General features: G+C 42.7%; 1 non-coding gene across 1 annotated transcript; it reads right to left on the minus strand.

The window, feature by feature from the left end:
- Nucleotides 1-7,548: 7,548 nt before the first annotated feature.
- LOC127578034 (U1 spliceosomal RNA) lies at nucleotides 7,549-7,713 on the minus strand. Its single transcript, XR_007957479.1, has one exon. It is a non-coding gene; the product is annotated as a U1 spliceosomal RNA (small nuclear RNA).
- Between the last annotated feature and the right edge of the window lie 939 nt (nucleotides 7,714-8,652).

Here is an 8,652-nt window from a genome sequence, read left to right on the forward strand (position 1 = left end):
ACTTCCACACAGTCTAAAGTAAGGAAAGGAATTGGGGATAGAAAGGAAGTTTTGTAGCCTTTGAGATTTCAGATATCCCACTTTTGGATTTAGATTTCAGATTCATAAAATATTTATCTTACATATAACACTATTATTATGGGAGCAATTTCCCTGCATATACCAGAAATGGATAGGCAATGACTGAATTGAGCTGAACTGGAAAACTGTAGAAAAGGGGTGTAAAGTACAACTAAATTGGTTCAGTGATGGCTATGACCTGCATTCCTGAAGTCTGTGGACTGATCAGTTCTGGGGCCTTCAGCAGACTCATCACTGGGAGCGGGGCACCAACTGGGTTTCCATTTTCATCAAGAAACATTTCAAATGTTATCACCTGCATTCACTTATTGATGATCCTGTTGAATGACTCTCGCTGCACAGAGAACACTGATGAGTTGTTCTGGAGTACATGAAATTGCCGTGAAATTGTCCTACTGATTGCTGAATAAGCTAAGCTGCCTCTGAGCTTGTCAGTGGCTGAGATAACTGCAGCAGACACCAGAGCATAGGTGATAGAATGGTGGTTGCAAGGAAAAACCTGGAGATCAGATAATTTCACGTATTTTCCTGTTTTAAGGGAACACAAAAATGCTAAGGAGATTGAAAATTTTGGTCTGTTTATATTACACACCTCTTTATTTCTCTAAAGTTTACCCAACTAAGTGATAGACCAAAAAGGGTTTTTGCAGTTTTCCTGGTGTTGGTACAGTAGGCTTTAACGATGATATTTCATTTAAATCTCAAGGTTTTTAACCTTTTATATATATAACAAGCAACCACAGCAAGGTTATGCATCAAAACTGTTGCTCAGTTCCCATAATTCAGGGCAAATCATTCTACGTTGGAAGTGTCAAAGTCATCTCCTATCCCTACTAACTCTGTCATCTCCTGCAGCTCTCCAAATTCTTGAGCTTCTCCAAATCTGGCCTCTTGCTCACCCTAGAAGTTAATTACTCTGCCATTGGCAGATGTATCTTCAGCTGTAAAAGGTCCAAACCCTGGAATTCACTCCCCAATGTCCCCATTTTCCACCTCTCTTTCCTCCTTTATGATACTCCTGAGAACACGCCACTTTCATCAAACTTTTGGCTGTCTGTCCAGATATCTAATTAAAGAAACAAAGGCAGGGAAGACTCAGCAGTTCAGGCAGTATCTGTGGAAAGAGAAACAGTTCACATTTCAGGACGAAGACCCTTTTATCAGAACTGGAACAGAGAGAGAAAAATGTTTTAAGTTGCAGAGAAAGTGAGGGAGAACGATGTGTCGGATAAAGAGAACATTTTAATAGATTGAGACCAGGGTGGCTGTGGGGATAGGTTGTTAATGAGGCAGTTGGAGGGTGACCAAGAAGTGTAATATGTTGCAAATAACAGGTCAGGTTGTGCTAATGCAGAGGATATAAAAATAATATCAATTTATATGGCTCATTTAATCCTCAAGGTTTTTGACTTTTCTTACAGTTTGCAAATTTATGCATCAAAGCTGTTGTCATGTTCTAGTAATTCCAGACAAATTGTGCTTCATCAAAGCCATCTCCCTAAGTGGGGCACCCTTTCCTCTCGGAATGAACACATTAGTTGCTTCGAACATCAGTGAGGAAACAAAACCTAAATCAGAGCTGCTCTGTTCTCTGCCGATGGCTGAGGAACTCCCGGGGGGGGGAGCCCTGCAGGATGTGGCGAGGCACTCTCACAGGAGTGGTACACATGAGTGGGTTCAGGGGTGATTTCCTAGAGCCTGGGGCCCGTACGACCGAAGCCACGGCTGCTCAAGGCGGCAAATGGAGAAAATGCATTAAAGCTTCCTTGAATGTTAGATCCATCACATCACCTTAGACATAACGACACAGGCAGAGGCCATTTGGCCCAGCCGGTCCATGCCATCACCTGCGCAACAATCCTGTTAGTGCCATCCGCCTCTCCTTATTTGCCTGTACCTCTACAAATTGTTCTTTCCTGCACAAGGCCATCAACTCCCTTTTGAACCATAGAACCATAGAAAAACTACAGCACAGAAAACAGGCCATTCGGCCCTTCTAGTCTGTGCCGAAACATTATTCGGCTAGTCCCATTTACCTGCCCCCAGTCCATACCCCTCCAGACCTCTCTCGTCCATGTACCTATCCAATTTACTCTTAAAAGTTAAGAGCGAGCCCGCATTTACCACATCAGATGGCAGCCCATTCCACACTCCCACCACTCTTTGAGTGAAGAAGTTCCCTCTGATGTTCCCCCCAAACCTTTCCCCTTTCACCCTAAAGCCATGTCCTCTCATACTTATCTCTCCTAATCTAGGTGGAAAGAGCCTACTTGCATTAACCCTGTCTATGCCCCTCATCATTTTATAAATCTCTATCACATCTCCCCTCATTCTTCTCCGCTCCAAGGAATAAAGTCCTAACATGCTCAATCTTTCCTTATAACTCAAATCCTGAAGACCTGGCAACATTCTTATAAATCTCTTCTGCACTCTTTCAATCTTACTGACATCCTTCCTGTAGTTCGGCGACCAGAACTGATCACAATATTCTAAATTTGGTCTCACCAATGACTTATACAACCTCACCAAAACGTTCCAACTCCTATACTCAATACTTTGATTTATAAATGCCAGGATTCCAAAAGCCTTCTTTACAATACTGCCTACCTGTGAGTCTACTTTCAAGCAATTATGTATCTGAACTCCCAGATCCCTTTGTTCCTCTGCACTCCTCAGTGTCCTACCATTTACTGTGTATGTCCTCACTTGATTTGTCCTTCCAAAATGTAACACCTTGCATTCACTTCTTTTGCTTCACTTCTATGCCGTTAACCTACACTGGAGGGTAATTTGCAGCAGCCAATTAACACCAACACGTCTTTGAGATGTGGAAGAAAATCATAGCAAAGAAAACCAATGTGGTCATACAGAGAACGTACAAACTCCACACAGACAGCACCTGAGGTCAGGAATGAACTTGGAGCTGTGAGGCAGCAGCACTAGCTGCTGTGCCTGTGAAACACTTGAAAGTATCCTGACTGGTTGCATCGTGGCCTCGTACAGCAATTCTAATGCACAGGAATGTAGGAAGAAGCTGCAGAGAGTTATGGCTTTGGCTCAGTACATCATGGGCACATCCCTCCCCACTATCGGTATGATCTATATGAGGCACTGCCTCAAGATGGCAACATCTATCAACAAAGATTCCCACCGTCCGGGCCATGCCATCTTCTCGCAGCCACCATTGGGCATGAGGTACAGAAGCCTGAGGTCCTACACCACCAGGTTCAAGAACGGCTACTTCCCTTCAACCATTCGGTTCTTGAACCAACCTGCACAACCCTAATCACTACCTCGTTATAGCAACACTTGAACTACTCTGCGTCACAATGGACTTTTTTTGTTCTAATTGTGTTCTTTCTTGTAAAAAATTGTGTATAATTTATGTTTTTCTTGTGAATGCTGCTTGTATGATGCCTTGTGCCTGTGATGCTGCATCTAAATCTTTCATTGCGCCTGTGCATACATGTACTTGTGCATATGACAATAAATTCAACTTTCAACTTTCGACTTTCAACTTTCAACCAAAGTTTGACCAGATTCTGCACATTCCTTATCTAAAGAATCTCTGAAAATTGCACATTTTTACCATTGCCTTTAGCCTGAGCAAGCATTGGTATTTGGTTTATGATTGTCACTTGTACAGTGACAATACCTTTTGTACTGTACCTTTTGAAGGTCCGGTAAAAAACTTGTCTTGCATATCGTTCATACAGCTCAATTTATTACACAGTGCATTGAGGTAGTACAGGGTAAAAACAATAACAGAATATAGACTAAAGTGTCACAGCTACAGAGGAAGTGCATTGCAGGTAGACAATAAGGTGCAAGGTCATAACAAGGTAGATTGTGAGGTCGAGTCCATCTCATTATATAAGGGAACTGTTCAATAGTCTTATAACAACAGGATAGAAGCTGTCCTTGAGCCTGGTGGTATGTGCCCTCAGGCTCCTGTATCTTCTGCCTGGTAGGAGAGGGGAGAAGAGAGGATGTCCGGGGTGGGTGGGGTTTTTGATTTTGCGGCTTCATCACCAAGGCAGCGAGAGGTATAGACAGAATCCATGGAGGGGAGGCTGGTTTCTGTGATGTGCTGGGCTGTGTCCACAACTCTCTGCAGTTTCTTGCAGTTTCTTGCAGTCCTGGGCAGGGCAGTTACCATACCAAGCCGTGGTGCATCCAGAGAGGATGCTTTCTATGGTGCATCAGTTTTAGTTGGTGAGGGTCAAAGGGGATATGCCAGATTTCTTTAGTCTCCTGAAGAAATAGAGGCACTGGTGAACTTCCTTGGCCATGGCATCTATGTGGTTGGATCAGAACAGGCTATTGGTGGTGTTCACTCCTAGGAACTTGAAGCTCTCAACCCTCTCGATCTCAGCGCTATTAATGTAGACAGGTGCATGTACACCGCCCCCTTTCCTGAAGTCAATGACCAGCTCTTTCGTTTTGCTGACATTGAGGGAAAGGTTGTTGTCATGACACCATGTCACTAAGCTCTCTATCTCCTTCCTGTACTCTGACTCATCGTTATTTGAGATACGGCTTACTACAGTGTTATCATCTGCAAACTTGTAGATGGAATTAGAACAGAATCTGGCCACACAGTCATGAGTATATAGGGACTAGAGTAGAGGGCTGAGGACACAGCCTTGTGGGGCACCAGTGTTGAGAATAATCGTACTGGAGATGTTGCTGCCTATCCTCACTGATTGCAGTCATTCACAAACCATTTCATTTAGCCCCACATTGGTACATATATATGTTGCATGTACCAAACTTGTAACTCCCAAAAATCTTTGACAACATCAGATTAAAATGTCCTGTCAAATATTTTGGTATGAGTCCTTGTCTGTGCTTCATGGTGCTAGTACAGTCACCATAATTCATGTGTCGCCAGCTCTACCACCAGCAATAATATCACCTTCCTGCATTTATCCTTGTTTCACTGCATTTCCCTGTTCTCTCCCCTAGGACCTTGATGAAATTGTCGCACTGAGGAACATTTCTAGCATTCCATTTACAGGGCAAAAGGCTGAGGCTGTTTTTTAAGTTCTTTAATGCACCCCTCATATCAACTACCAGCTATTATTACTGCTCTGCCCAGAGAACCTGGTTTTCTATTCCCCACGCTCTAGGTCATCATCCTACGACTGAAACACCAACATCCCAAACTTAGCACTGACCCCAATGACTGTTGGCTTCTTTAGTAGCTGCAAGTATGGAAAATCAGATAGAACTGGAATAATGAACAGCACATCTCTTACTAAAGGCAGTATTTTTCAACCAAGCAGCAGTACCTAGTACAACAATGTATTAAGCTCTTACCATGAGATACACTCAGTTCTTAGAGGTACTCATATACCTATGGACACCACACCAATGTTTGAAGAAAGCTAGTTGTCCATCCAACCTCTCTTGCTGGTTACAGTTCAGACATTCAGGGACTGGTGTTGGTGGTTTCAGATTCCATCTCACCATTAGTTTACTTGCTGCAATTTCTAGCTATTTTCTAGGACATTTTCGAGCATGTTATTACTTAACTTTGAGGGCTCTTTTTCAAAACCTATCAATGAGCATTGTCTCATGGGCGGCACGGTAGTGTAGCGTAACAGTGCCAGCGACCCGGGTTCAATCCCCACTGCTGTCTGTAAGGTGTTTGTACATTCTTTCCGTATGTCTGTGTGGGTTTCGTCCAGGTGCTCCGGTTTCCTCCCACTTTCCAAAGACGTACAGGTTAGGAAGCTGTGGGCATGTTATGTTGGCACCAGAAGAGTGGCAACACTTGTGGGCTGCCCCCAGCACATTCTCAGTGATGCAAAAAGACACATTTCACTGCATTTTTCGATGTACATGTGACTGATAAATATCTATATCTGTCTGTCTTCAAAGATCTCCCAATACCAGGATAAATGTGCATATTTGGGTTAAATTGACACCAGCTGTAAGCAAGCATAAGGGATCACACCATGGGATTAACCTGTGCCTGTCAGTTTTATTGCAGGTTGTATGCAGTCATTTGCTTGCTATTTTCTGCACCAAGCCGGCACCAACCACAGTGGTGCGTGGCTGGACCCTTCTGCAGATGGCCAACATTGTGCGTGGCTGGCACCATTTAAAATTAGCCTACGTCTTCCAATGGGCAGGTGATTTCCAACTGGAATAGATGCTAGAACTCAATCTGACCCATGGCATGGGAGAGAACTTATCATAAAATGTAATTCAATGATATGCTGTAGACCTGTATCCATGATTTACTGATCGGCCTATATCCACGCTGTAAGTAATTCCTTTCCCCCCACAGATGCTGCTTGACCCGCTGAGTATATTCCAGCAGTGTGGTTTTTGCTGCAGATTCCAGCATCTGCAGTCTCTTGTGTCTGTGATATTAGAAAATGTTATTCTCTGCACTAGAGGTTTTGGGGTGCAGGAGGTGGAGAGAGGGAGGGGTGCACCATATTCCAAACATTGGGACCAGCTTAGCAAGGTGATCAACACCAGGAGTCAAGCCCTGCAGACTTGGATGTAGTTCTGTTGGAATTCAATGGTCTCACGAGCTGTCAGTGTAGTACACTGTGTCACTTGCTGGGTGACTGAACCACTAGCCTCACATACTACTTAATGCTACAAAACTCGACTTCCACTTGTCGACATACCCCATTATTCATCGGTTCACCTTGTCCTCACACAATTAGCACTGCTTTGGGATGCAATCCCTCATCCTGCAGAATGCACACAGTGATGGGATGAATTTCCTGCATCCATGCTCTCAGTACATTGCGTAGAGACAACTCGGGAGCTAAACTTTCTGTCTCAACTTCAGGCACTCCACCTGCTCACCTTGACAGCAAAATTAACAAACACAAAGGAATTATTACTCTTGGGAGATATTTTGGAAAGGAGAGATTGAGTATAAAAGGCCTTTATCAGTTAACAAGATCAAAAATCTGGAAATGTCCATTGGACTAAATGGCCTCGTTCCTTAAAAACGTGATTGCAATTGAAATGATACTGTGGAGGAGCTAGGTAGAAGTGAACTTTTAAATAAAGTATTGCTTTCCTGGACTGTTTTATAGTGATCTATTATTCCCACGATCCAAACATTGGTGAAGGATATAGAGATTTTCTTCCTGCATGTAAAACAGCCATTCTGAGATTTACAAGCGAGTTATCTCGCATGTGTAATGTGAAAATAAGAATAAAACTAATTGGTTTTGTTCTCACCGTTGCACGATTGCAAAGCCTATTAATTACTGCACAAGTCATAAGATCCCTCCTGTGGGAGTTGCAAACATCACAACCTGAGAAGATTTGTTTTATGAGGCATTTTTAAGCTCTTTTGAAAGAGAGCAGAAACAATTTTATCCTTCACCATTACTGATATGTAAATATAGATAATTAAAAACACCCCCTGATAAAGTATGAGCAAGGATCCTTTCTCCCAGGAGGAATTTGTTCTCTTTGATTGAAAATCAAGGGAAAGCACAAGTGCGGTCCCCCAACAACCATAAATTTTGCAGTAGAATATTCTGCGTTTGGGGCTATCACAGGCATCAACGCGCTCAATGTGCAATGGGGCTAGCCTTAACGTGGGAGAAGAACCTTGCTGTTCACGTTTGCTCCCCTGCCAAGATGTGTCAGCTGAGCAGGAAAGGCAGGCAAACTTTAATTTGTTTTCACCAGGAGTAGGAAGCTAGAAAAAGGTTTGACTCCCTCTGGTGTCCATGGAATGAAAAGGACATAAAATCTGCTTTGTTATGGAACTACTGCATTCTGAAGCAAGAATCTGTAATATTTATTCCTGCTATCTTAATGTTACATATCATTGATACATAATAGTCCTTGCACATTATTTGTCTACCTGCACTGCACTTTCTCTGTAACTATAACACTATATTCTGTGCTCTGTTTTCCTCTTTACTACCTCGATGTACTTACGTATGAAATGATCTGTCTGGATGGCACGCAAACAAAAGCTTTTCACAGTATCTCGGTACATGTGACAATAATAAACCAATTCCAATTCAATGAAATGGTGCTTGCGCTGATGATGAATTATTCCCTTGGATATTCTTTCATTTTCTCATTCAGTGATATCTGACAACCAAGCTAATCTCAGGTACTTTGTCAAATCCTTAATGATTACACCGATATATTAAGTAGCCTCAAGTCACCAATATCGAACAGCAGCTCTCAACAAAATTCTCCCCACCCATTCCCCCCTCCCTAGAGAGAGAGTTGTTTACCATCATTAGATTTCCTTCTTCATCTTCTTTCCTGTTCTATTAACAACTGTTCATGTTAATTTAAGTTTATGTAACTTATGTTTGTGATGTTTATAATGTACTGCTCTGCTGCTGCTGCAAAAGACCAGTTTCCATGGCATTTATACGCTGGGTCTGTATGTCCATGACAGTAAATTTGAACTTGAACCCACCATTGTTACCCTCCCAAACCTATTATTGTCTTGAAGGAGTTAAAATTGCTAACTACCTTTCAGGTCTGTGATCTTTTGTCTGAACATCAGTAATTCAGTGGATGCTAAAGATAGAAGGAAAGATGTACCCTTACCGTGGG

This window comes from Pristis pectinata, chromosome 14 (genome assembly GCF_009764475.1).
Source record: "Pristis pectinata isolate sPriPec2 chromosome 14, sPriPec2.1.pri, whole genome shotgun sequence".
Taxonomy (NCBI): domain Eukaryota; kingdom Metazoa; phylum Chordata; class Chondrichthyes; order Rhinopristiformes; family Pristidae; genus Pristis; species Pristis pectinata.